Raw genomic sequence first — 27,115 nt, 5'->3', positions numbered from 1 at the left:
GTCGATCCTCGGCTTGAACGTCAAGGCAGTGCAGGGAAAACAGGTTCCTCTGGAATGGACTGACCCATCTGGGCGTCTCTTGGAATGGTGGCACGACCCTGGAGTTCCTCTCGCCTATCCTGTGGAGAGCACCTCCTCTTGAGATGCGACGGGAACGCCGGGAATTCTTTCCCTAAGAAACAGGGAAAGGATCCCTCATCTCGAGCTAGGAGGCGGAAACGGGGCTCCCCTGGATGTGTGCGGGACCCCACGTGCTTAATCTCGAGTGGAGAAGGGGAGGTCGGGGAACTTCTTGAGTTGCAGCAAGGGTGTGAAGGACCCTTTGGAAGTTCCAGTGGTTAGATGTGATTAGCCTCGAGAAGCCTCAGCGGAAATGGGCCTCATCTCGCCTGGAGGGCAAAACCTCCTGGATTTTCTCGAGTTGCGGCATGTGCTCTCGACTTACGACGAGGACCTCAGGGACCCGCTCTGGTGACCTCAGGAAAGGCCAGTCCCCATGCGAGTTCCTCGGGGGCCTCTCGGGATTCCTCTCCCATTGATGCCGGGGCCTAAGACCTTGTGTGGAGTCGGGGCCGGAACCTGAGGATTCCTCTCCAGTGCTGACATGGATCTTGGGGTACTTCTGGAGCCTCCCCAGGGGAGTCAGTCCTCGTCTCGAATGCGGGCATGCACTTGCGCTTTCCTCCAGAGCGGTAGCAGCAGTGTCACGCAGTCCGCCGCGTGGATCAAAGGATCTATGGTTTTCCCTCGAGTCTTTCCCACGAGGCTTTCCCACGAGGCTTTCCCACAGGGCTGTCCCACGTGCACACGTGGTGGGAGTGGATCCTCGGCTTGAACGTCAAGGCAGTGCAGGGAAAACAGGTTCCTCTGGAATGGACTGACACATCTGGGGGACTCTTGGAATGGTGGCACGACCCTGGAGTTCCTCTCGCCTTTCCTGTGGAGAGCGCCTCCTCTTGAGATGCGACGGGAACGCCGGGAATTCTTTCCCTACGATACAGGGAAAGGATCCCTCATCTCGAGCTAGGAGGCGGAAACGGGGCTCCCCTGGATGTGTGCGGGACCCCACGTGCTTCCTATCGAGTGGAGACGGGTATGTCGGGGAACTTCTTGAGTAGCAGCAAGGGTGTGAAGGACCCTTTGGAAGTTCCAGTGGTTAGATGTGATTGGCCTCGAGAAGCCTCAGCGGAAATGTGCCTCATCTCGCCTGGAGGGCAAAACCTCCTGGATTTTCTCGAGTTACGGCAGGTGCTCTCGACTTACGACGGGGACCTCAGGGACCCGCTCTGGTGGCCTCAGGAAAGGCCAGTCCCCATGCGAGTTCCTCGGGGGCCTCTCGTGATTCCTCTCCCGTCGAGGCCGGGGCCTAAGACCTTGTGTGGAGTCGGGGCCGGAACCTGAGGATTCCTCTCCAGTGCTGACATGGATCTTGGGGTACTTCTGGAGTCTCCCCAGGGGAGTCAGTCCTCGTCTCGAATGCGGGCATGCACTTGCGCTTTCCTCCAGAGCGGTAGCAGCAGTGTCACGCAGTCCGCTGCGTGGATCAAAGGATCTATGGTTTTCCCTCGAGTCTTTCCCACGAGGCTTTCCCACGAGGCTTTCCCACAGGGCTGTCCCACGTGCACAGGTGATGGGAGTCGATCCTCGGCTTGAACGTCAAGGCAGTGCAGGGAAAACAGGTTCCTCTGGAATGGACTGACCCATCTGGGCGTCTCTTGGAATGGTGGCACGACCCTGGAGTTCCTCTCGCCTCTCCTGTGGAGAGCGCCTCCTCTTGAGATGCGACGGGAACGCCAGGAATTCTTTCCCTAAGAAACAGGGAAAGGATCCCTCATCTCGAGCTAGGAGGCGGAAACGGGCTCCCCTGGATGTGTGCGGGACCCCACGTGCTTCCTCTCGAGTGGAGACGGGTATGTCGGGGAACTTCTTGAGTTGCAGCAAGGGTGTGAAGGACCCTTTGGAAGTTCCAGTGGTTAGATGTGATTAGCCTCGAGAAGCCTCAGCGGAAATGGGCCTCATCTCGCCTGGAGGGCAAAACCTCCTGGATTTTCTCGAGTTGCGGCATGTGCTCTCGACTTACGACGGGGACCTCAGGGACCCGCTCTGGTGACCTCAGGAAAGGCCAGTCCCCATGCGAGTTCCTCGGGGGCCTCTCGGGATTCCTCTCCCATTGATGCCGGGGCCTAAGACCTTGTGTGGAGTCGGGGCCGGAACCTGAGGATTCCTCTCCAGTGCTGACATGGATCTTGGGGTACTTCTGGAGTCTCCCCAGGGGAGTCAGTCCTCGTCTCGAATGCGGGCATGTACTTGCGCTTTCCTCCAGAGCGGTAGCAGCAGTGTCACGCAGTCCGCCGCGTGGATCAAAGGATCTATGGTTTTCCCTCGAGTCTTTCCCACGAGGCTTTCCCACGAGGCTTTCCCACAGGGCTGTCCCCCGTGCACACGTGGTGGGAGTCGATCCTCGGCTTGAACGTCAAGGCAGTGCAGGGAAAACAGGTTCCTCTGGAATGGACTGACACATCTGGGGGACTCTTGGAATGGTGGCACGACCCTGGAGTTCCTCTCGCCTTTCCTGTGGAGAGCGCCTCCTCTTGAGATGCGACGGGAACGCCGGGAATTCTTTCCCTACGAAACAGGGAAAGGATCCCTCATCTCGAGCTAGGAGGCGGAATCGGGGCTCCCCTGGATGTGTGCGGGACCCCACGTGCTTCCTCTCGAGTGGAGACGGGTATGTCGGGGAACATCTTGAGTTGCAGCAAGGGTGTGAAGGACCCTTTGGAAGTTCCAGTGGTTAGACGTGATTAGCCTCGAGAAGCCTCAGCGGAAATGGGCCTCATCTCGCCTGGAGGGCAAAACCTCCTGGATTTTCTCGAGTTGCGGCAGGTGCTCTCGACTTACGACGGGGACCTCAGGGACCCGCTCTGGTGGCCTCAGGAAAGGCCAGTCCCCATGCGAGTTCCTCGGGAGCCTCTCGGGATTCCTCTCCCGTCGATGCCGGGGCCTAAGACCTTATGTGGAGTCGGGGCCGGAACCTGAGGATTCCTCTCCACTGCTGACATGGATCTTGGGGTACTTCTGGAGTCTCCCCAGGGGAGTCAGTCCTCGTCTCGAATGCGGGCATGCACTTGTGCTTTCCTCCAGAGCGGTAGAAGCAGTGTCACGCAGTCCGCCGCGTGGATCAAAGGTTCTATGGTTTTCCCTCGAGTCTTTCCCACGAGGCTTTCCCACGAGGCTTTCCCACAGGGCTGTCCCACGTGCACACGTGGTGGGAGTGGATCCTCGGCTTGAACGTCAAGGCAGTGCAGGGAAAACAGGTTCCTCTGGAATGGACTGACACATCTGGGGGCTCTTGGAATGGTGGCACGACCCTGGAGTTCCTCTCGCCTTTCCTGTGGAGAGCGCCTCCTCTTGAGATGCGACGGGAACGCCGGGAATTCTTTACCTACGAAACAGGGAAAGGATCCCTCATCTCGAGCTAGGAGGCGGAAACAGGGCTCCCCTGGATGTGTGCGGGACCCCACGTGCTTCCTCTCGAGTGGAGACGGGTATGTCGGGGAACTTCTTGAGTTGCAGCAAGGGTGTGAAGGACCCTTTGGAAGTTCCAGTGGTTAGACGTGATTAGCCTCGAGAAGCCTCAGCGGAAATGGGCCTCATCTCGCCTGGAGGGCAAAACCTCCTGGATTTTCTCGAGTTGCGGCAGGTGCTCTCGACTTACGACGGGGACCTCAGGGACCCGCTCTGGTGGCCTCAGGAAAGGCCAGTCCCCATGCGAGTTCCTCGGGGGCCTCTCGGGATTCCTCTCCCGTCGTTGCCGGGGCCTAAGACCTTGTGTGGAGTCGGGGCCGGAACCTGAGGATTCCTCTCCAGTGCTGACATGGATCTTGGGGTACTTCTGGAGTCTCCCCAGGGGAGTCAGTCCTCGTCTCGAATGCGGGTATGCACTTGCGCTTTCCTCCAGAGCGGTAGCAGTAGTGTCACGCAGTCCGCCGCGTGGATCAAAGGATCTATGGTTTTCCCTCGAGTCTTTCCCACGAGGCTTTCCCACGAGCCTTTCCCACAGGGCTGTCCCACGTGCACACGTGGTGGGAGTGGATCCTCGGCTTGAACGTCAAGGCAGTGCAGGGAAAACAGGTTCCTCTGGAATGGACTGACACATCTGGGGGACTCTTGGAATGGTGGCACGACCCTGGAGTTCCTCTCGCCTTTCCTGTGGAGAGCGCCTTCTGTTGAGATGCGACGGGAACGCCGGGAATTCTTTCCCTACGAAACAGTGAAAGGATCCCTCATCTCGAGCTAGGAGGCGGAAACGGGGCTGCCCTGGATGTGTGCGGGACCCCACGTGCTTCCTCTCGAGTGGAGACGGGTATGTCGGGGAACTTCTTGAGTTGCAGCAAGGGTGTGAAGGACCCTTTGGAAGTTCCAGTGGTTAGACGTGATTAGCCTCGAGAAGCCTCAGCGGAAATGGGCCTCATCTCGCCTGGAGGGCAAAACCTCCTGAATTTTCTCGAGTTGCGGCAGGTGCTCTCGACTTACGACGGGGACCTCAGGGACCCGCTCTGGTGGCCTCAGGAAAGGCCAGTCCCCATGCGAGTTCCTCGGGGGCCTCTCGGGATTCCTCTCCCGTCGATGCCGGGGCCTAAGACCTTGTGTGGAGTCGGGGCCGGAACCTGAGGATTCCTCTCCAGTGCTGATATGGATCTTGGGGTACTTCTGGAGTCTCCCCAGGGGAGTCAGTCCTCGTCTCGAATGCGGGCATGCACTTGCGCTTTCCTCCAGAGCGGTAGCAGCAGTGTCACACAGTCCGCCGCGTGGATCAAAGGATCTATGGTTTTCCCTCGAGTCTTTCCCACGAGGCTTTCCCACGAGGCTTTCCCACGAGGCTTTCCCACAGGGCTGTCCCACGTGCACAGGTGATGGGAGTCGATCCTCGGCTTGAACGTCAAGGCAGTGCAGGGAAAACAGGTTCCTCTGGAATGGACTGACCCATCTGGGCGTCTCTTGGAATGGTGGCACGACCCTGGAGTTCCTCTCGCCTATCCTGTGGAGAGCACCTCCTCTTGAGATGCGACGGGAACGCCGGGAATTCTTTCCCTAAGAAACAGGGAAAGGATCCCTCATCTCGAGCTAGGAGGCAGAAACGGGGCTCCCCTGGATGTGTGCGGGACCCCACGTGCTTAATCTCGAGTGGAGAAGGGGAGGTCGGGGAACTTCTTGAGTTGCAGCAAGGGTGTGAAGGACCCTTTGGAAGTTCCAGTGGTTAGATGTGATTAGCCTCGAGAAGCCTCAGTGGAAATGGGCCTCATCTCGCCTGGAGGGCAAAACCTTCTGGATTTTCTCGAGTTGCGGCATGTGCTCTCGACTTACGACGGGGTCCTCAGGGACCCGCTCTGGTGACCTCAGGAAAGGCCAGTCCCCATGCGAGTTCCTCGGGGGCCTCTCGGGATTCCTCTCCCATTGATGCCGGGGCCTAAGACCTTGTGTGGAGTCGGGGCCGGAACCTGAGGATTCCTCTCCAGTGCTGACATGGATCTTGGGGTACTTCTGGAGCCTCCCCAGGGGAGTCAGTCCTCGTCTCGAATGCGGGCATGCACTTGCGCTTTCCTCCAGAGCGGTAGCAGCAGTGTCACGCAGTCCGCCGCGTGGATCAAAGGATCTATGGTTTTCCCTCGAGTCTTTCCCACGAGGCTTTCCCACGAGGCTTTCCCACAGGGCTGTCCCACGTGCACACGTGGTGGGAGTGGATCCTCGGCTTGAACGTCAAGGCAGTGCAGGGAAAACAGGTTCCTCTGGAATGGACTGACACATCTGGGGGACTCTTGGAATGGTGGCACGACCCTGGAGTTCCTCTCGCCTTTCCTGTGGAGAGCGCCTCCTCTTGAGATGCGACGGGAACGCCGGGAATTCTTTCCCTACGAAACAGTGAAAGGATCCCTCATCTCGAGCTAGGAGGCGGAAACGGGGCTCCCCTGGATGTGTGCGGGATACCACGTGCTTCCTATCGAGTGGAGACGGGTATGTCGGGGAACTTCTTGAGTAGCAGCAAGGGTGTGAAGGACCCTTTGGAAGTTCCAGTGGTTAGATGTGATTGGCCTCGAGAAGCCTCAGCGGAAATGGGCCTCATCTCGCCTGGAGGGCAAAACCTCCTGGATTTTCTCGAGTTACGGCAGGTGCTCTCGACTTACGACCGGGACCTCAGGGACCCGCTCTGGTGGCCTCAGGAAAGGCCAGTCCCCATGCGAGTTCCTCGGGGGCCTCTCGGGATTCCTCTCCCGTCGATGCCGGGGCCTAAGACCTTGTGTGGAGTCGGGGCCGGAACCTGAGGATTCCTCTCCAGTGCTGACATGGATCTTGGGGTACTTCTGGAGTCTCCCCAGGGGAGTCAGTCCTCGTCTCGAATGCGGGCATGCACTTGCGCTTTCCTCCAGAGCGGTAGCAGCAGTGTCACGCAGTCCGCCGCGTGGATCAAAGGATCTATGGTTTTCCCTCGAGTCTTTCCCATGAGGCTTTCCCACGAGGCTTTCCCACAGGGCTGTCCCACGTGCACAGGTGGTGGGAGTCGATCCTCGGCTTGAACGTCAAGGCAGTGCAGGGAAAACAGGTTCCTCTGGAATGGACTGACACATCTGGGGGACTCTTGGAATCGTGGCACGACCCTGGAGTTCCTCTCGCCTTTCCTGTGGAGAGCGCCTCCTCTTGAGATGCGACGGGAACGCCGGGAATTCTTTCCCTACGAAACAGGGAAAGGATCCCTCATCTCGAGCTAGGAGGCGGAAACGGGGCTCCCCTGGATGTGTGCGGGACCCCACGTGCTTCCTCTCGAGTGGAGACGGGTATGTCGGGGAACTTCTTGAGTTGCAGCAAGGGTGTGAAGGACCCTTTGGAAGTTCCAGTGGTTAGACGTGACTAGCCTCGAGAAGCCTCAGCGGAAATGGGACTCATCTCGCCTGGAGGGCAAAACCTCCTGGATTTTCTCGAGTTGCGGCAGGTGCTCTCGACTTACGACGGGGACCTCAGGGACCCGCTCTGGTGGCCTCAGGAAAGGCCAGTCCCCATGCGAGTTCCTCGGGGGCCTCTCGGGATTCCTCTCCCGTCGTTGCCGGGGCCTAAGACCTTGTGTGGAGTCGGGGCCGGAACCTGAGGATTCCTCTCCAGTGCTGACATGGATCTTGGGGTACTTCTGGAGTCTCCCCAGGGGAGTCAGTCCTCGTCTCGAATGCGGGCATGCACTTGCGCTTTCCTCCAGAGCGGTAGCAGCAGTGTCACGCAGTCCGCCGCGTGGATCAAAGGATCTATGGTTTTCCCTCGAGTCTTTCCCACGAGGCTTTCCCACGAGGCTTTCCCACAGGGCTGTCCCACGTGCACACGTGGTGGGAGTCGATCCTCGGCTTGAACGTCAAGGCAGTGCAGGGAAAACAGGTTCCTCTGGAATGGACTGACACATCTGGGGGACTCTTGGAATGGTGGCACGACCCTGGAGTTCCTCTCGCCTTTCCTGTGGAGAGCGCCTCCTCTTGAGATGCGACGGGAACGCCGGGAATTCTTTCCTACGAAACAGGGAAAGGATCCCTCATCTCGAGCTAGGAGGCGGAAACGGGGCTCCCCTGGATGTGTGCGGGACCCCACGTGCTTCCTCTCGAGTGGAGACGGGTATGTCGGGGAACTTCTTGAGTTGCAACAAGGGTGTGAAGGACCCTTTGGAAGTTCCAGTGGTTAGACATGATTAGCCTCGAGAAGCCTCAGCGGAAATGGGCCTCATCTCGCCTGGAGGGCAAAACGTCCTGGATTTTCTCGAGTTGCGGCAGGTGCTCTCGACTTACGACGGGGACCTCAGGGACCCGCTCTGGTGGCCTCAGGAAAAGCCAGTCCCCATGCGAGTTCCTCGGGGGCCTCTCGGGATTCCTCTCCCGTCGATGCCGGGGCCTAAGACCTTGTGTGGAGTCGGGGCCGGAACCTGAGGATTCCTCTCCAGTGCTGACATGGATCTTGGGGTACTTCTGGAATCTCCCCAGGGGAGTCAGTCCTCGTCTCGAATGCGGGCATGCACTTGCGCTTTCCTCCAGAGCGGTAGCAGCAGTGTCACACAGTCCGCCGCGTGGATCAAAGGATCTATGGTTTTCCCTCGAGTCTTTCCCACGAGGCTTTCCCACGAGGCTTTCCCACAGGGCTGTCCCACGTGCACAGGTGGTGGGAGTCGATCCTCGGCTTGAACGTCAAGGCAGTGCAGGGAAAACAGGTTCCTCTGGAATGGACTGACACATCTGGGGGACTCTTGGAATCGTGGCACGACCCTGGAGTTCCTCTCGCCTTTCCTGTGGAGAGCGCCTCCTCTTGAGATGCGACGGGAACGCCGGGAATTCTTTCCCTACGAAACAGGGAAAGGATCCCTCATCTCGAGCTAGGAGGCGGAAACGGGGCTCCCCTGGATGTGTGCGGGACCCCACGTGCTTCCTCTCGAGTGGAGACGGGTATGTCGGGGAACTTCTTGAGTTGCAGCAAGGGTGTGAAGGACCCTTTGGAAGTTCCAGTGGTTAGACGTGACTAGCCTCGAGAAGCCTCAGCGGAAATGGGACTCATCTCGCCTGGAGGGCAAAACCTCCTGGATTTTCTCGAGTTGCGGCAGGTGCTCTCGACTTACGACGGGGACCTCAGGGACCCGCTCTGGTGGCCTCAGGAAAGGCCAGTCCCCATGCGAGTTCCTCGGGGGCCTCTCGGGATTCCTCTCCCGTCGTTGCCGGGGCCTAAGACCTTGTGTGGAGTCGGGGCCGGAACCTGAGGATTCCTCTCCAGTGCTGACATGGATCTTGGGGTACTTCTGGAGTCTCCCCAGGGGAGTCAGTCCTCGTCTCGAATGCGGGCATGCACTTGCGCTTTCCTCCAGAGCGGTAGCAGCAGTGTCACGCAGTCCGCCGCGTGGATCAAAGGATCTATGGTTTTCCCTCGAGTCTTTCCCACGAGGCTTTCCCACGAGGCTTTCCCACAGGGCTGTCCCACGTGCACACGTGGTGGGAGTCGATCCTCGGCTTGAACGTCAAGGCAGTGCAGGGAAAACAGGTTCCTCTGGAATGGACTGACACATCTGGGGGACTCTTGGAATGGTGGCACGACCCTGGAGTTCCTCTCGCCTTTCCTGTGGAGAGCGCCTCCTCTTGAGATGCGACGGGAACGCCGGGAATTCTTTCCTACGAAACAGGGAAAGGATCCCTCATCTCGAGCTAGGAGGCGGAAACGGGGCTCCCCTGGATGTGTGCGGGACCCCACGTGCTTCCTCTCGAGTGGAGACGGGTATGTCGGGGAACTTCTTGAGTTGCAGCAAGGGTGTGAAGGACCCTTTGGAAGTTCCAGTGGTTAGATGTGATTAGCCTCGAGAAGCCTCAGCGGAAATGGGCCTCATCTCGCCTGGAGGGCAAAACCTCCTGGATTTTCTCGAGTTGCGGCATGTGCTCTCGACTTACGACGGGGACCTCAGTGACCCGCTCTGGTGACCTCAGGAAAGGCCAGTCCCCATGCGAGTTCCTCGGGGGCCTCTCGGGATTCCTCTCCCATTGATGCCGGGGCCTAAGACCTTGTGTGGAGTCGGGGCCGGAACCTGAGGATTCCTCTCCAGTGCTGACATGGATCATGGGGTACTTCTGGAGTCTCCCCAGGGGAGTCAGTCCTCGTCTCGAATGCGGGCATGTACTTGCGCTTTCCTCCAGAGCGGTAGAAGCAGTGTCACGCAGTCCGCCGCGTGGATCAAAGGATCTATGGTTTTCCTTTGAGTCTTTCCCACGAGGCTTTCCCACGAGGCTTTCCCACAGGGCTGTCCCACGTGCACACGTGGTGGTAGTCGATCCTCGGCTTGAACGTCAAGGCAGTGCAGGGAAAACAGGTTCCTCTGGAATGGACTGACACATCTGGGGGACTCTTGGAATGGTGGCACGACCCTGGAGTTCCTCTCGCCTTTCCTGTGGAGAGCGCCTCCTCTTGAGATGCGACGGGAACGCCGGGAATTCTTTCCCTACGAAACAGGGAAAGGATCCCTCATCTCGAGCTAGGAGGCGGAAACGGGGCTCCCCTGGATGTGTGCGGGACCCCACGTGCTTCCTCTCGAGTGGAGACGGGTATGTCGGGGAACTTCTTGAGTAGCAGCAAGGGTGTGAAGGACCCTTTGGAAGTTCCAGTGGTTAGATGTGATTGGCCTCGAGAAGCCTCAGCAGAAATGTGCCTCATCTCGCCTGGAGGGCAAAACCTCCTGGATTTTCTCGAGTTACGGCAGGTGCTCTCGACTTACGACGGGGACCTCAGGGACCCGCTCTGGTGGCCTCAGGAAAGGCCAGTCCCCATGCGAGTTCCTCGGGGGCCTCTCGGGATTCCTCTCCCATTGATGCCGGGGCCTAAGACCTTGTGTGGAGTCGGGGCCGGAACCTGAGGATTCCTCTCCAGTGCTGACATGGATCTTGGGGTACTTCTGGAGTCTCCCCAGGGGAGTCAGTCCTCGTCTCGAATGCGGGCATGCACTTGCGCTTTCCTCCAGAGCGGTAGCAGCAGTGTCACGCAGTCCGCTGCGTGGATCAAAGGATCTATGGTTTTCCCTCGAGTCTTTCCCACGAGGCTTTCCCACGAGGCTTTACCACAGGGCTGTCCCACGTGCACAGGTGGTGGGAGTCGATCCTCGGCTTGAACGTCAAGGCAGTGCAGGGAAAACAGGTTCCTCTGGAATGGACTGACCCATCTGGGCGTCTCTTGGAATGGTGGCACGACCCTGGAGTTCCTCTCGCCTCTCCTGTGGAGAGCGCCTCCTCTTGAGATGCGACGGGAACGCCGGGAATTCTTTCCCTAAGAAACAGGGAAAGGATCCCTCATCTCGAGCTAGGAGGCGGAAACGGGCTCCCCTGGATGTGTGCGGGACCCCACGTGCTTCCTCTCGAGTGGAGACGGGTATGTCGGGGAACTTCTTGAGTTGCAGCAAGGGTGTGAAGGACCCTTTGGAAGTTCCAGTGGTTAGATGTGATTAGCCTCGAGAAGCCTCAGCGGAAATGGGCCTCATCTCGCCTGGAGGGCAAAACCTCCTGGATTTTCTCGAGTTGCGGCATGTGCTCTCGACTTACGACGGGGACCTCAGGGACCCGCTCTGGTGACCTCAGGAAAGGCCAGTCCCCATGCGAGTTCCTCGGGGGCCTCTCGGGATTCCTCTCCCATTGATGCCGGGGCCTAAGACCTTGTGTGGAGTCGGGGCCGGAACCTGAGGATTCCTCTCCAGTGCTGACATGGATCATGGGGTACTTCTGGAGTCTCCCCAGGGGAGTCAGTCCTCGTCTCGAATGCGGGCATGTACTTGCGCTTTCCTCCAGAGCGGTAGCAGCAGTGTCACGCAGTCCGCCGCGTGGATCAAAAGATCTATGGTTTTCCCTCGAGTCTTTCCCACGAGGCTTTCCCACGAGGCTTTCCCACAGGGCTGTCCCACGTGCACACGTGGTGGGAGTGGATCCTCGGCTTGAACGTCAAGGCAGTGCAGGGAAAACAGGTTCCTCTGGAATGGACTGACACATCTGGGGGACTCTTGGAATGGTGGCACGACCCTGGAGTTCCTCTCGCCTTTCCTGTGGAGAGCGCCTCCTCTTGAGATGCGACGGGAACGCCGGGAATTCTTTCCCTACGAAACAGGGAAAGGATCCCTCATCTCGAGCTAGGAGGCGGAAACGGGGCTCCCCTGGATGTGTGCGGGACCCCACGTGCTTCCTCTCGAGTGGAGACGGGTATGTCGGGGAACTTCTTGAGTTGCAGCAAGGGTGTGAAGGACCCTTTGGAAGTTCCAGTGGTTAGACGTGATTAGCCTCGAGAAGCCTCAGCGGAAATGGGCCTCATCTCGCCTGGAGGGCAAATCCTCCTGGATTTTCTCGAGTTGCGGCAGGTGCTCTCGACTTACGACGGGGACCTCAGGGACCCGCTCTGGTGGCCTCAGGAAAGGCCAGTCCCCATGCGAGTTCCTCGGGAGCCTCTCGGGATTCCTCTCCCGTCGATGCCGGGGCCTAAGACCTTATGTGGAGTCGGGGCCGGAACCTGAGGATTCCTCTCCAGTGCTGACATGGATCTTGGGGTACTTCTGGAGTCTCCCCAGGGGAGTCAGTCCTCGTCTCGAATGCGGGCATGCACTTGTGCTTTCCTCCAGAGCGGTAGAAGCAGTGTCACGCAGTCCGCCGCGTGGATCAAAGGTTCTATGGTTTTCCCTCGAGTCTTTCCCACGAGGCTTTCCCACGAGGCTTTCCCACAGGGCTGTCCCACGTGCACACGTGGTGGGAGTGGATCCTCGGCTTGAACGTCAAGGCAGTGCAGGGAAAACAGGCTCCTCTGGAATGGACTGACACATTTGGGGGCTCTTGGAATGGTGGCACGACCCTGGAGTTCCTCTCGCCTTTCCTGTGGAGAGCGCCTCCTCTTGAGATGCGACGGGAACGCCGGGAATTCTTTACCTACGAAACAGGGAAAGGATCCCTCATCTCGAGCTAGGAGGCGGAAACGGGGCTCCCCTGGATGTGTGCGGGACCCCACGTGCTTCCTCTCGAGTGGAGACGGGTATGTCGGGGAACTTCTTGAGTTGCAGCAAGGGTGTGAAGGACCCTTTGGAAGTTCCAGTGGTTAGACGTGATTAGCCTCGAGAAGCCTCAGCGGAAATGGGCCTCATCTCGCCTGGAGGGCAAAACCTCCTGGATTTTCTCGAGTTACAGCAGGTGCTCTCGACTTACGACGGGGACCTCAGGGACCCGCTCTGGTGGCCTCAGGAAAGGCCAGTCCCCATGCGAGTTCCTCGGGGGCCTCTCGGGATTCCTCTCCCGTCGATGCCGGGGCCTAAGACCTTGTGTGGAGTCGGGGCCGGAACCTGAGGATTCCTCTCCAGTGCTGACATGGATCTTGGGGTACTTCTGGAGTCTCCCCAGGGGAGTCAGTCCTCGTCTCGAATGCGGGCATGCACTTGCGCTTTCCTCCAGAGCGGTAGCAGCAGTGTCACGCAGTCCGCCGCGTGGATCAAAGGATCTATGGTTTTCCCTCGAGTCTTTCCCACGAGGCTTTCCCACGAGGCTTTCCCACAGGGCTGTCCCACGTGCACACGTGGTGGGAGTCGATCCTCGGCTTGAACGTCAAGGCAGTGCAGGGAAAACAGGTTCCTCTGGAATGGACTGACACATCTGGGGGACTCTTGGAATGGTGGCACGACCCTGGAGTTCCTCTCGCCTTTCCTGTGGAGAGCGCCTCCTCTTGAGATGCGACGGGAACGCCGGGAATTCTTTCCCTACGAAACAGGGAAAGGATCCCTCATCTCGAGCTAGGAGGCGGAAACGGGTCTCCCCTGGATGTGTGCGGGACCCCACGTGCTTCCTCTCGAGTGGAGACGGGTATGTCGGGGAACTTCTTGAGTTGCAGCGAGGGTGTGAAGGACCCTTTGGAAGTTCCAGTGGTTAGACGTGATTAGCCTCGAGAAGCCTCAGCGGAAATGGGCCTCATCTCGCCTGGAGGGCAAAACCTCCTGGATTTTCTCGAGTTGCGGCAGGTGCTCTCGACTTACGACGGGGACCTCAGGGACCCGCTCTGGTGGCCTCAGGAAAGGCCAGTCCCCATGCGAGTTCCTCGGGGGCCTCTCGGGATTCCTCTCCCGTCGTTGCCGGGGCCTAAGACCTTGTGTGGAGTCGGGGCCGGAACCTGAGGATTCCTCTCCAGTGCTGACATGGATCATGGGGTACTTCTGGAGTCTCCCCAGGGGAGTCAGTCCTCATCTCGAATGCGGGTATGCACTTGCGCTTTCCTCCAGAGCGGTAGCAGTAGTGTCACGCAGTCCGCCGCGTGGATCAAAGGATCTATGGTTTTCCCTCGAGTCTTTCCCACGAGGCTTTCCCACGAGCCTTTCCCACAGGGCTGTCCCACGTGCACACGTGGTGGGAGTGGATCCTCGGCTTGAACGTCAAGGCAGTGCAGGGAAAACAGGTTCCTCTGGAATGGACTGACACATCTGGGGGACTCTTGGAATGGTGGCACGACCCTGGAGTTCCTCTCGCCTCTCCTGTGGAGAGCGCCTCCTCTTGAGATGCGACGGGAACGCCGGGAATTCTTTCCCTACGAAACAGGGAAAAGATCCCTCATCTCGAGCTAGGAGGCGGAAACGGGGCTCCCCTGGATGTTTACGGGACCCCACGTGCTTCCTCTCGAGTGGAGACCGGTATGTCGGGGAACTTCTTGAGTTGCTGCAAGGGTGTGAAGGACCCTTTGGAAGTTCCAGTGGTTAGATGTGATTAGCCTCGAGAAGCCTCAGCGGAAATGGGCCTCATCTCGCCTGGAGGGCAAAACCTCCTGGATTTTCTCGAGTTGCGGCAGGTGCTCTCGACTTACGACGGGGACCTCAGGGACCCGCTCCGGTGGCCTCAGGAAAGGCCAGTCCCCATGCGAGTTCCTCGGGGGCCTCTCGGGATTCCTCTCCCATTGATGCCGGGGCCTAAGACCTTGTGTGGAGTCGGGGCCGGAACCTGAGGATTCCTCTCCAGTGCTGACATGGATCATGGGGTACTTCTGGAGTCTCCCCAGGGGAGTCAGTCCTCGTCTCGAATGCGGGCATGTACTTGCGCTTTCCTCCAGAGCGGTAGCAGCAGTGTCACGCAGTCCGCCGCGTGGATCAAAGGATCTATGGTTTTCCCTCGAGTCTTTCCCACGAGGCTTTCCCACGAGGCTTTCCCACAGGGCTGTCCCACGTGCACACGTGGTGGGAGTCGATCCTCGGCTTGAACGTCAAGGCAGTGCAGGGAAAACAGGTTCCTCTGGAATGGACTGACACATCTGGGCGTCTCTTGGAATGGTGGCACGACCCTGGAGTTCCTCTCGCCTCTCCTGTGGAGAGCGCCTCCTCTTGAGATGCGACGGGAACGCCGGGAATTCTTTCCCTACGAAACAGTGAAAGGATCCCTCATCTCGAGCTAGGAGGCGGAAACGGGGCTCCCCTGGATTTGTGCGGGATACCACGTGCTTCCTCTCGAGTGGAGACGGGTATGTCGGGGAACTTCTTGAGTAGCAGCAAGGGTGTGAAGGACCCTTTGGAAGTTCCAGTCGTTAGATGTGATTGGCCTCGAGAAGCCTCAGCGGAAATGGGCCTCATCTCGCCTGGAGGGCAAAACCTCCTGGATTTTCTCGAGTTACAGCAGGTGCTCTCGACTTACGACGGGGACCTCAGGGACCCGCTCTGGTGGCCTCAGGAAAGGCCAGTCCCCATGCGAGTTCCTCGGGGGCCTCTCGGGATTCCTCTCCCGTCGATGCCGGGGCCTAAGACCTTGTGTGGAGTCGGGGCCGGAACCTGAGGATTCCTCTCCAGTGCTGACATGGATCTTGGGGTACTTCTGGAGTCTCCCCAGGGGAGTCAGTCCTCGTCTCGAATGCGGGCATGCACTTGCGCTTTCCTCCAGAGCGGTAGCAGCAGTGTCACGCAGTCCGCCGCGTGGATCAAAGGATCTATGGTTTTCCCTCGAGTCTTTCCCACGAGGCTTTCCCACGAGGCTTTCCCACAGGGCTGTCCCACGTGCACACGTGGTGGGAGTCGATCCTCGGCTTGAACGTCAAGGCAGTGCAGGGAAAACAGGTTCCTCTGGAATGGACTGACACATCTGGGGGACTCTTGGAATGGTGGCACGACCCTGGAGTTCCTCTCGCCTTTCCTGTGGAGAGCGCCTCCTCTTGAGATGCGACGGGAACGCCGGGAATTCTTTCCCTACGAAACAGGGAAAGGATCCCTCATCTCGAGCTAGGAGGCGGAAACGGGGCTCCCCTGGATGTGTGCGGGACCCCACGTGCTTCCTCTCGAGTTGAGACGGGTATGACGGGGAACTTCTTGAGTTGCAACAAGGGTGTGAAGGACCCTGTGGAAGTTCCAGTGGTTAGACGTGATTAGCCTCGAGAAGCCTCAGTGGAAATGGGCCTCATCTCGCCTGGAGGGCAAAACCTCCTGAATTTTCTCGAGTTGCGTCAGGTGCTCTCGACTTACGACGGGGACCTCAGGGACCCGCTCTGGTGGCCTCAGGAAAGGCCAGTCCCCATGCGAGTTCCTCGGGGTCCTCTCGGGATTCCTCTCCCTTAGATGTCGGGGCCTAAGACCTTGTGTGGAGTCGGGGCCGGAACCTGAGGATTCCTCTCCAGTGCTGACATGGATCTTGGGGTACTTCTGGAGTCTCCCCAGGGGAGTCAGTCCTCGTCTCGAATGCGGGCATGCACTTGCGCTTTCCTCCAGAGCGGTAGCAGCAGTGTCACGCAGTCCGCCGCGTGGATCAAAGGATCTATGGTTTTCCCTCGAGTCTTTCCCACGAGGCTTTCCCACGAGGCTTTCCCACGAGGCTTTCCCACAGGGCTGTCCCACGTGCACAGGTGGTGGGAGTCGATCCTCGGCTTGAACGTCAAGGCAGTGAAGGGAAAACAGGTTCCTCTGGAATGGACTGACCCATCTGGGCGTCTCTTGGAATGGTGGCACGACCCTGGATTTCCTCTCGCCTCTCCTATGGAGAGCGCCTCCTCTTGAGATGCGACGGGAACGCCGGGAATTCTCTCCCTAAGAAACAGGGAAAGGATCCCTCATCTCGAGCTAGGAGGCGGAAACGGGGCTCCCCTGGATGTGTGCGGGACCCCACGTGCTTCCTCTCGAGTGGAGACGGGTATGTCGGGGAACTTCTTGAGTTGCAGCAAGGGTGTGAAGGACCCTTTGGAAGTTCCAGTGGTTAGATGTGATTAGCCTCAAGAAGCCTCAGCGGAAATGGGCCTCATCTCGCCTGGAGGGCAAAACCTCCTGGATTTTCTCGAGTTGCGGCATGTGCTCTCGACTTACGACGGGGACCTCAGGACCCGCTCTGGTGACCTCAGGAAAGGCCAGTCCCCATTCGAGTTCCTCGGGGGCCTCTCGGGATTCCGCTCCAATTGATGCCGGGGCCTAAGACCTTGTGTGGAGTCGGGGCCGGAACCTGAGGATTCCTCTCCAGTGCTGACATGGATCATGGGGTACTTCTGGAGTCTCTCCAGGGGAGTCAGTCCTCGTCTCGAATGCGGGCATGTACTTGCGCTTTCCTCCAGAGCGGTAGCAGCAGTGTCACGCAGTCCGCCGCGTGGATCAAAGGATCTATGGTTTTCCCCTGAGTCTTTCCCACGAGGCTTTCCCACGAGGCTTTCCCACAGGGCTGTCCCACGTGCACACGTGGTGGGAGTCGATCCTCGGCTTGAACGTCAAGGCAGTGCAGGGAAAACAGGTTCCTCTGGAATGGACTGACACATCTGGGGGACTCTTGGAATGGTGGCACGACCCTGGAGTTCCTCTCGCCTTTCCTGTGGAGAGCGCCTCCTCTTGAGATGCGACGGGAACGCCGGGAATTCTTTCCCTACGAAACAGTGAAAGGATCCCTCATCTCGAGCTAGGAGGCGGAAACGGGGCTCCCCTGGATGTGTGCGGGATACCACGTGCTTCCTATCGAGTGGAGACGGGTATGTCGGGGAACTTCTTGAGTAGCAGCAAGGGTGTGAAGGACCCTTTGGAAGTTCCAGTGGTTAGATGTGATTGGCCTCGAGAAGCCTCAGCGGAAATGGGCCTCATCTCGCCTGGAGGGCAAAACCTCCTGGATTTTCTCGAGTTGCGGCAGGTGCTCTCGACTTTCGACGGGGACCACAGGGACCCGCTCTGGTGGCCTCAGGAAAGGCCAGTCCCCTTGCGAGTTCCTCGGGGGCCTCTCGGGATTCCTCTCCCGTCGATGCCGGGGCCTAAGACCTTGTGTGGAGTCGGGGCCGGAACCTGAGGATTCCTCTCCAGTGCTGACATGGATCTTGGGGTACTTCTGGAGTCTCCCCAGGGGAGTCAGTCCTCGTCTCGAATGCGGGCATGCACTTGCGCTTTCCTCCAGAGCGGTAGCAGCAGTGTCACGCAGTCCGCCGCGTGGATCAAAGGATCTATGGTTTTCCCTCGAGTCTTTCCCACGAGGCTTTCCCACGAGGCTTTCCCACAGGGCTGTCCCACGTGCACACGTGGTGGGAGTCGATCCTCGGCTTGAACGCCAAGGCAGTGCAGGGAAAACAGGTTCCTCTGGAATGGACTGACACATCTGGGGGACTCTTGGAATGGTGGCACGACCCTGGAGTTCCTCTCGCCTTTCCTGTGGAGAGCGCCTCCTCTTGAGATGCGACGGGAACGCCGGGAATTCTTTCCCTACGAAACAGGGAAAGGATCCCTCATCTCGAGCTAGGAGGCGGAAACGGGGCTCCCCTGGATGTGTGCGGGAACCCACGTGCTTCCTCTCGAGTGGAGACGAGTATGTCGGGGAACTTCTTGAGTTGCAGCAAGGGTGTGAAGGACCCTTTGGAAGTTCCAGTGGTTAGACGTGATTAGCCTCGAGAAGCCTCAGCGGAAATGGGCCTCATCTCGCCTGGAGGGCAAAACCTCCAGGATTTTCTCGAGTTGCGGCATGTGCTCTCGACTTACGACGGGGACCTCAGGACCCGCTCTGGTGACCTCAGGAAATGCCAGTCCCCATGCGAGTTCCTCGGGGGCCTCTCGGGATTCCTCTCCCATTGATGCCGGGGCCTAAGACCTTGTGTGGAGTCGGGGCCGGAACCTGAGGATTACTCTCCAGTGCTGACATGGATCATGGGGTACTTCTGGAGTCTCCCCAGGGGAGTCAGTCCTCGTCTCGAATGCGGGCATGTACTTGCGCTTTCCTCCAGAGCGGTAGCAGCAGTGTCACGCAGTCCGCCGCGTGGATCAAAGGATCTATGGTTTTCCCTCGAGTCTTTCCCACGAGGCTTTCCCACGAGGCTTTCCCACAGGGCTGTCCCACGTGCACACGTGGTGGGAGTCGATCCTCGGCTTGAACGTCAAGGCAGTGCAGGGAAAACAGGTTCCTCTGGAATGGACTGACACACCTGGGGGACTCTTGGAATAGTGGCACGACCCTGGAGTTCCTCTCGCCTTTCCTGTGGAGAGCGCCTCCTCTTGAGATGCGACGGGAACGCCGGGAATTCTTTCCCTATGAAACAGTGAAAGGATTCCTCATCTCGAGCTAGGAGGCGGAAACGGGGCTCCCCTGGATGTGTGCGGGATACCACGTGCTTCCTATCGAGTGGAGACGGGTATGTCGGGGAACTTCTTGAGTTGCAGCAAGGGTGTGAAGGACCCTTTGGAAGTTCCAGTGGTTAGATGTGATTGGCCTCGAGAAGCCTCAGCGGAAATGGGCCTCATCTCTCCTGGAGGGCAAAACCTCCTGGATTTTCTCGAGTTACGGCAGGTGCTCTCGACTTACGACGGGGACCACAGGGACCCGCTCTGGTGGCCTCAGGAAAGGCCAGTCCCCATGCGAGTTCCTCGGGGGCCTCTCGGGATTCCTCTCTCGTCGATGCCGGGGCCTAAGACCTTGTGTGGAGTCGGGGCCGGAACCTGAGGATTCCTCTCCAGTGCTGACATGGATCTTGGGGTACTTCTGGAGTCTCCCCAGGGTAGTCAGTCCTCGTCTCGAATGCGGGCATGCACTTGCGCTTTCCTCCAGAGCGGTAGCAGCAGTGTCACGCAGTCCGCCGCGTGGATCAAAGGATCTATGGTTTTCCCTCGAGTCTTTCCCACGAGGCTTTCCCACGAGGCTTTCCCACAGGGCTGTCCCACGTGCACACGTGGTGGGAGTCGATCCTCGGCTTGAACGTCAAGGCAGTGCAGGGAAAACAGGTTCCTCTGGAATGGACTGACCCATCTGGGGGACTCTTGGAATGGTGGCACGACCCTGGAGTTCCTCTCGCCTTTCTTGTGGAGAGCGCCTCCTCTTGAGATGCGACGGGAACGCCGGGAATTCTTTCCCTACGAAACAGGGAAAGGATCCCTCATCTCGAGCTAGGAGGCGGAAACGGGGCTCCCCTGGATGTGTGCGGGACCCCACGTGCTTCCTCTCGAGTGGAGACGGGTATATCGGGGAACTTCTTGAGTTGCAGCAAGGGTGTGAAGGACCCTTTGGAAATTCCAGTGGTTAGACGTGATTAGCCTCGAGAAGCCTCAGCGGAAATGGGCCTCATCTCGCCTGGAGGGCAAAACCTCCTGGATTTTCTCGAGTTGCGGCAGGTGCTCTCGACTTACGACGGGGACCTCAGGGACCCGCTCTGGTGGCCTCAGGAAAGGCCAGTCCCCATGCGAGTTCCTCGGGAGCCTCTCGGGATTCCTCTCCCGTCGATGCCGGGGCCTAAGACCTTGTGTGGAGTCGGGGCCGGAACCTGAGGATTCCTCTCCAGTGCTGACATGGATCTTGGGGTACTTCTGGAGTCTCCCCAGGGGAGTCAGTCCTCGTCTCGAATGCGGGCATGCACTTGCGCTTTCCTCCAGAGCGGTAGCAGCAGTGTCACGCAGTCCGCCGCGTGGATCAAAGGATCTATGGTTTTCCCTCGAGTCTTTCCCACGAGGCTTTCCCACGAGGCTTTCCCACGAGGCTTTCCCACAGGGCTGTCCCACGTGCACAGGTGGTGGGAGTCGATCCTCGGCTAGAACGTCAAGGCAGTGCAGGGAAAACAGGTTCCTCTTCAATGGACTGACCCATCTGGGCGTCTCTTGGAATGGTGGCACGACCCTGGAGTTCCTCTCGCCTCTCCTGTGGAGAGCCCCTCCTCTTGAGATGCGACGGGAACGCCGGGAATTCTTTCCCTAAGAAACAGGGAAAGGATCCCTCATCTCGAGCTAGGAGGCGGAAACGGGGCTCCCCTGGATGTGTGCGGGACCCCACGTGCTTCCTCTCGAGTGGAGACGCGTATGTCGGGGAACTTCTTGAGTTGCAGCAAGGGTGTGAAGGACCCTTTGGAAGTTCCAGTGGTTAGATGTGATTAGCCTCGAGAAGCCTCAGCGGAAATGGGCCTCATCTCGCCTGGAGGGCAAAACCTCCTGGATTTTCTCGAGTTGCGGCATGTGCTCTCGACTTACGCCGGGGACCTCAGGGACCCGCTCTGGTGACCTCAGGAAAGGCCAGTCCCCATGCGAGTTCCTCGGGGGCCTCTCGGGATTCCTCTCCCATTGATGCCGGGGCCTAAGACCTTGTGTGGAGTCGGGGCCGGAACCTGAGGATTCCTCTCCAGTGCTGACATGGATCTTGGGGTACTTCTGGAGTCTCCCCAGGGGAGTCAGTCCTCGTCTCGAATGCGGGCATGCACTTGCGCTTTCCTCCAGAGCGGTAGCAGCAGTGTCACGCAGTCCGCCGCGTGGATCAAAGGATCTATGGTTTTCCCTCGAGTCTTTCCCACGAGGCTTTCCCACGAGGCTTTCCCACAGGGCTGTCCCACGTGCACACGTGGTGGGAGTCGATCCTCGGCTTGAACGTCAAGGCAGTGCAGGGAAAACAGGTTCCTCTGGAATGGATTGACACATCTGGGGGTCTCTTGGAATGGTGGCACGACCCTGGAGTTCCTCTCGCCTTTCCTGTGGAGAGCGCCACCTCTTGAGATGCGACGGGAACGCCGGGAATTCTTTCCCTACGAAACAGGGAAAGGATCCCTCATCTCGAGCTAGGAGGCGGAAACGGGGCTGCCCTGGATGTGTGCGGGACCCCACGTGCTTCGTCTCGAGTGGAGACGGGTATGTCGCGGAACTGCTTCAGTTGCAGCAAGGGTGTGAAGGACCCTTTGGAAGTTCCAGTGGTTAGACGTGATTAGCCTCGAGAAGCCTCAGCGGAAATGGGCCTCATCTCGCCTGGAGGGCAAAACCTCCTGGATTTTCTCGAGTTGCGGCAGGTGCTCTCGACTTACGACGGGGACCTCAGGGACCCGCTCTGGTGGCCTCAGGAAAGGCCAGTCCCCATGCGAGTTCCTCGGGGGCCTCTCGGCATTCCTCTCCCGTCGATGCCGGGGCCTAAGACCTTGTGTGGAGTCGGGGCCGGAACCTGAGGATTCCTCTCCAGAGCTGACATGGATCTTGGGGTACTTCTGGAGTCTCCCCAGGGGAGTCAGTCCTCGTCTCGAATGCGGGCATGCACTTGCGCTTTCCTCCAGAGCGGTAGAAGCAGTGTCACGCAGTCCGCCGCGTGGATCAAAGGATCTATGGTTTTCCCTCGAGTCTTTCCCACGAGGCTTTCCCACGAGGCTTTCCCACAGGGCTGTCCCACGTGCACACGTGGTGGGAGTCGATCCTCGGGTTGAACGTCAAGGCAGTGCAGGGAAAACAGGTTCCTCTGGAATGGACTGACACATCTGGGGGACTCTTGGAATGGTGGCACGACCCTGGAGTTCCACTCGCCTTTCCTGTGGAGAGCGCCACCTCTTGAGATGCGACGGGAACGCCGGGAATTCTTTCCCTACGAAACAGGGAAAGGATCCCTCATCTCGAGCTAGGAGGCGGAAACGGGGCTCTCCTGGATGTGTGCGGGACCCCACGTGCTTCCTCTCGAGTGGAGACGGGTATGTCGCGTAACTGCTTCCGTTGCAGCAAGGGTGTGAAGGACCCTTTGGAAGTTCCAGTGGTTAGATGTGATTAGCCTCGAGAAGCCTCAGTGGAAATGGGCCTCATCTCGCCTGGAGGGCAAAACCTCCTGGATTTTCTCGAGTTGCGGCAGGTGCTCTCGACTTACGACGCTTGACCTCAGGGACCCGCTCTGGTGGCCTCAGGAAAGGCCAGTCCCCATGCGAGTTCCTCGGGGGCCTCTCGGCATTCCTCTCCCGTCGATGCCGGGGCCTAAGACCTTGTGTGGAGTCGGGGCCGGAACCTGAGGATTCCTCTCCAGTGCTGACATGGATCTTGGGGTACTTCTGGAGTCTCCCCAGGGGAGTCAGTCCTCGTCTCGAATGCGGGCATGCACTTGCGCTTTCCTCCAGAGCGGTAGCAGCAGTGTCACGCAGTCCGCCGCGTGGATCAAAGGATCTATGGTTTTCCCTCGAGTCTTTCCCACGAGGCTTTCCCACGAGGCTTTCCCACAGGGCTGTCCCACGTGCACACGTGGTGGGAGTCGATCCTCGGCTTGAACGTCAAGGCAGTGCAGGGAATACAGGTTCCTCTGGAATGGACTGACACATCTGGGGGACTCTTGGAATGGTGGCACGACCCTGGAGTTCCTCTCGCCTTTCCTGTGGAGAGCGCCTCCTCTTGAGATGCGACGGGAACGCCGGGAATTCTTTCCCTACGAAACAGGGAAAGGATCCCTCATCTCGAGCTAGGAGGCGGAAACGGGGCTCCCCTGGATGTGTGCGGGACCCCACGTGCTTCCTCTCGAGTGGAGACGGGTATGTCGGGGAACTTCTTGAGTTGCAGCAAGGGTGTGAAGGACCCTTTGGAAGTTCCAGTGGTTAGACGTGATTAGCCTCGAGAAGCCTCAGCGGAAATGGGCCTCATCTCGCCTGGAGGGCAAAACCTCCTGGATTTTCTCGAGTTGCGGCAGGTGCTCTCGACTTACGACGGGGACGTCAGGGACCCGCTCTGGTGGCCTCAGGAAAGGCCAGTCCCCATGCGAGTTCCTCGGGGGCCTCTCGGCATTCCTCTCCCGTCGATGCCGGGGCCTAAGACCTTGTGTGGAGTCGGGGCCGGAACCTGAGGATTCCTCTCCAGTGCTGACATGGATCTTGGGGTACTTCTGGAGTCTCCCCAGGGGAGTCAGTCCTCGTCTCGAATGCGGGCATGCACTTGCGCTTTCCTCCAGAGCGGTAGCTGCAGTGTCACGCATTCCGCCGCGTGGATCAAAGGATCTATGGTTTTCCCTCGAGTCTTTCCCACGAGGCTTTCCCACGAGGCTTTCCCACAGGTCTGTCCCACGTGCACACGTGGTGGGATTCGATCCTCGGCTTGAACGTCAAGGCAGTGCAGGGAAAACAGGTTCCTCTGGAATGGACTGACACATCAGGGGGACTCTTGGAATGGTGGCACGACCCTGGAGTTCCTCTCGCCTTTCCTGTGGAGAGCGCCTCCTCTTGAGATGCGACGGGAACGCCGGGAATTCTTTCCCTACGAAACAGGGAAAGGATCCCTCATCTCGAGCTAGGAGGCGGAAACGGGGCTCCCCTGGATGTGTGCGGGACCCCACGTGCTTCCTCTCGAGTGGAGACGGGTATGTCGCGGAACTGCTTCAGTTGCAGCAAGGGTGTGAAGGACCCTTTGGAAGTTCCAGTGGTTAGACGTGATTAGCCTCGAGAAGCCTCAGCGGAAATGGGCCTCATCTCGCCTGGAGGGCAAAACCTCCTGGATTTTCTCGAGTTGCGGCAGGTGCTCTCGACTTATGACGCGGACCTCAGGGACCCGCTCTGGTGGCCTCAGGAAAGGCCAGTCCCCATGCGAGTTCCTCGGGGGCCTCTCGGGATTCCTCTCCCGTCGATGCCGGGGCCTAAGACCTTGTGTGGAGTCGGGGCCGGAATCTGAGGATTACTCTCCAGTGCTGACATGGATCTTGGGGTACTTCTGGAGTCTCCCCAGGGGAGTCAGTCCTCGTCTCGAATGCGGGCATGCACTTGCGCTTTCCTCCAGAGCGGTAGCAGCAGTGTCACGCAGTCCGCCGCGTGGATCAAAGGATCTATGGTTTTCCCTCGAGTCTTTCCCACGAGGCTTTCCCACGAGGCTTTCCCACAGGGCTGTCCCACGTGCACACGTGTTGGGAGTCGATCCTCGGGTTGAACGTCAAGGCAGTGCAGGGAAAACAGGTTCCTCTGGAATGGACTGACACATCTGGGGGTCTCTTGGAATGGTGCCACGACCCTGGAGTTCCTCTCGCCTTTCCTGTGGAGAGCGCCTCCTCTTGAGATGCGACGGGAACGCCGGGAATTCTTTCCCTACGAAACAGGGAAAGGATTCCTCATCTCGAGCTAGGAGGCGGAAACGGGGCTGCCCTGGATGTGTGCGGGACCCCACGTGCTTCCTCTCGAGTGGAGACGGGTATGTCGCGGAACTGCTTCAGTTGCAGCAAGGGTGTGAAAGACCCTTTGGAAGTTCCAGTGGTTAGACGTGATTAGCCTCGAGAAGCCTCAGCGGAAATGGGCCTCATCTCGCCTGGAGGGCAAAACCTCCTGGATTTTCTCGAGTTGCGGCAGGTGCTCTCGACTTACGACGGGGACCTCAGGGACCCGCTCTGGTGGCCTCAGGAAAGGCCAGTCCCCATGCGAGTTCCTCGGGGGCCTCTCGGCATTCCTCTCCCGTCGATGCCGGCGCCTAAGACCTTGTGTGGAGTCGGGGCCGGAACGTGAGGATTCCTCTCCAGTGCTGACATGGATCTTGGGGTACTTCTGGAGTCTCCCCAGGGGAGTCAGTCCTCGTCTCGAATGCGGGCATGCACTTGCGCTTTCCTCCAGAGCGGTAGCAGCAGTGTCACGCAGTCCGCCGCGTGGATCAAAGGATCTATGGTTTTCCCTAGAGTCTTTCCCACGAGGCTTTCCCACGAGGCTTTCCCACAGGGCTGTCCCACGTGCACACGTGGTGGGAGTCGATCCTCGGCTTGAACGTCAAGGCAGTACAGGGAAAACAGGTTCCTCTGGAATGGACTGACACATCTGGGGGACTCTTGGAATGGTGGCACGACCCTGGAGTTCCTCTCGCCTTTCCTGTGGAGAGCGCCTCCTCTTGAGATGCGACGGGAACGCCGGGAATTCTTTCCCTACGAAACAGGGAAAGGATCCCTCATCTCGAGCTAGGAGGCGGAAACGGGGCTCCCCTGGATGTGTGCGGGACCCCACGTGCTTCCTCTCGAGTGGAGACGGGTATGTCGGGGAACTTCTTGATTTGCAGCAAGGGTGTGAAGGACCCTTTGGAAGTTCCAGTGGTTAGACGTGATTAGCCTCGAGAAGCCTCAGCGGAAATGGGCCTCATCTCGCCTGGAGGGCAAAACCTCCTGGATTTTCTCGAGTTGCGGCAGGTGCTCTCGACTTACGACGGGGACCTCAGGGACCCGCTCTGGTGGCCTCAGGAAAGGCCAGTCCCCATGCGAGTTCCTCGGGGGCCTCTCGGGATTCCTCTCCCGTCGATGCCGGGGCCTAAGACCTTGTGTGGAGTCGGGGCCGGAACCTGAGGATTCCTCTCCAGTGCTGACATGGATCTTGGGGTACTTCTGGAGTCTCCCCAGGGGAGTCAGTCCTCGTCTCGAATGCGGGCATGCACTTGCGCTTTCCTCCAGAGCGGTAGCAGCAGTGTCACGCAGTCCGCCGCGTGGATCAAAGGATCTATGGTTTTCCCTCGAGTCTTTCCCACGAGGCTTTCCCACGAGGCTTTCCCACAGGGCTGTCCCACGTGCACACGTAGTGGGAGTCGATCCTCGGCTTGAACGTCAAGGCAGTGCAGGGAAAACAGGTTCCTCTGGAATGGATTGACACATCTGGGGGTCTCTTGGAATGGTGGCACGACCCTGGAGTTCCTCTCGCCTTTCCTGTGGAGAGCGCCACCTCTTGAGATGCGACGGGAACGCCGGGAATTCTTTCCCTACGAAACAGGGAAAGGATCCCTCATCTCGAGCTAGGAGGCGGAAACGGGGCTGCCCTGGATGTGTGCGGGACCCCACGTGCTTCGTCTCGAGTGGAGACGGGTATGTCGCGGAACTGCTTCAGTTGCAGCAAGGGTGTGAAGGACCCTTTGGAAGTTCCAGTGGTTAGACGTGATTAGCCTCGAGAAGCCTCAGCGGAAATGGGCCTCATCTCGCCTGGAGGGCAAAACCTCCTGGATTTTCTCGAGTTGCGGCAGGTGCTCTCGACTTACGACGGGGACCTCAGGGACCCGCTCCGGTGGCCTCAGGAAAGGTCAGTCCCCATGCGAGTTCCTCGGGGGCCTCTCGGCATTCCTCTCCCGTCGATGCCGGGGCCTAAGACCTTGTGTGGAGTCGGGGCCGGAACCTGAGGATTCCTCTCCAGAGCTGACATGGATCTTGGGGTACTTCTGGAGTCTCCCCAGGGGAGTCAGTCCTCGTCTCGAATGCGGGAATTCACTTGCGCTTTTCTCCAGAGCGGTAGCAGCAGTGTCACGCAGTCCGTCGCGTGGATCAAAGGATCTATGGTTTTCCCTCGAGTCTTTCCCACGAGGCTTTCCCACGAGGCTTTCCCACAGGGCTGTCCCACGTGCACACGTGGTGGGAGTCGATCCTCGGCTTGAACGTCAAGGCAGTGCAGGGAAAACAGGTTCCTCTGGAATGGACTGACACATCTGGGGGTCTCTTGGAATGGT

This window comes from Ovis canadensis, chromosome 11 (assembly GCF_042477335.2).
Source record: "Ovis canadensis isolate MfBH-ARS-UI-01 breed Bighorn chromosome 11, ARS-UI_OviCan_v2, whole genome shotgun sequence".
In the NCBI taxonomy this organism is placed as follows: Eukaryota; Metazoa; Chordata; class Mammalia; order Artiodactyla; family Bovidae; genus Ovis; species Ovis canadensis.
This window is presented reverse-complemented; position numbering follows the sequence as displayed.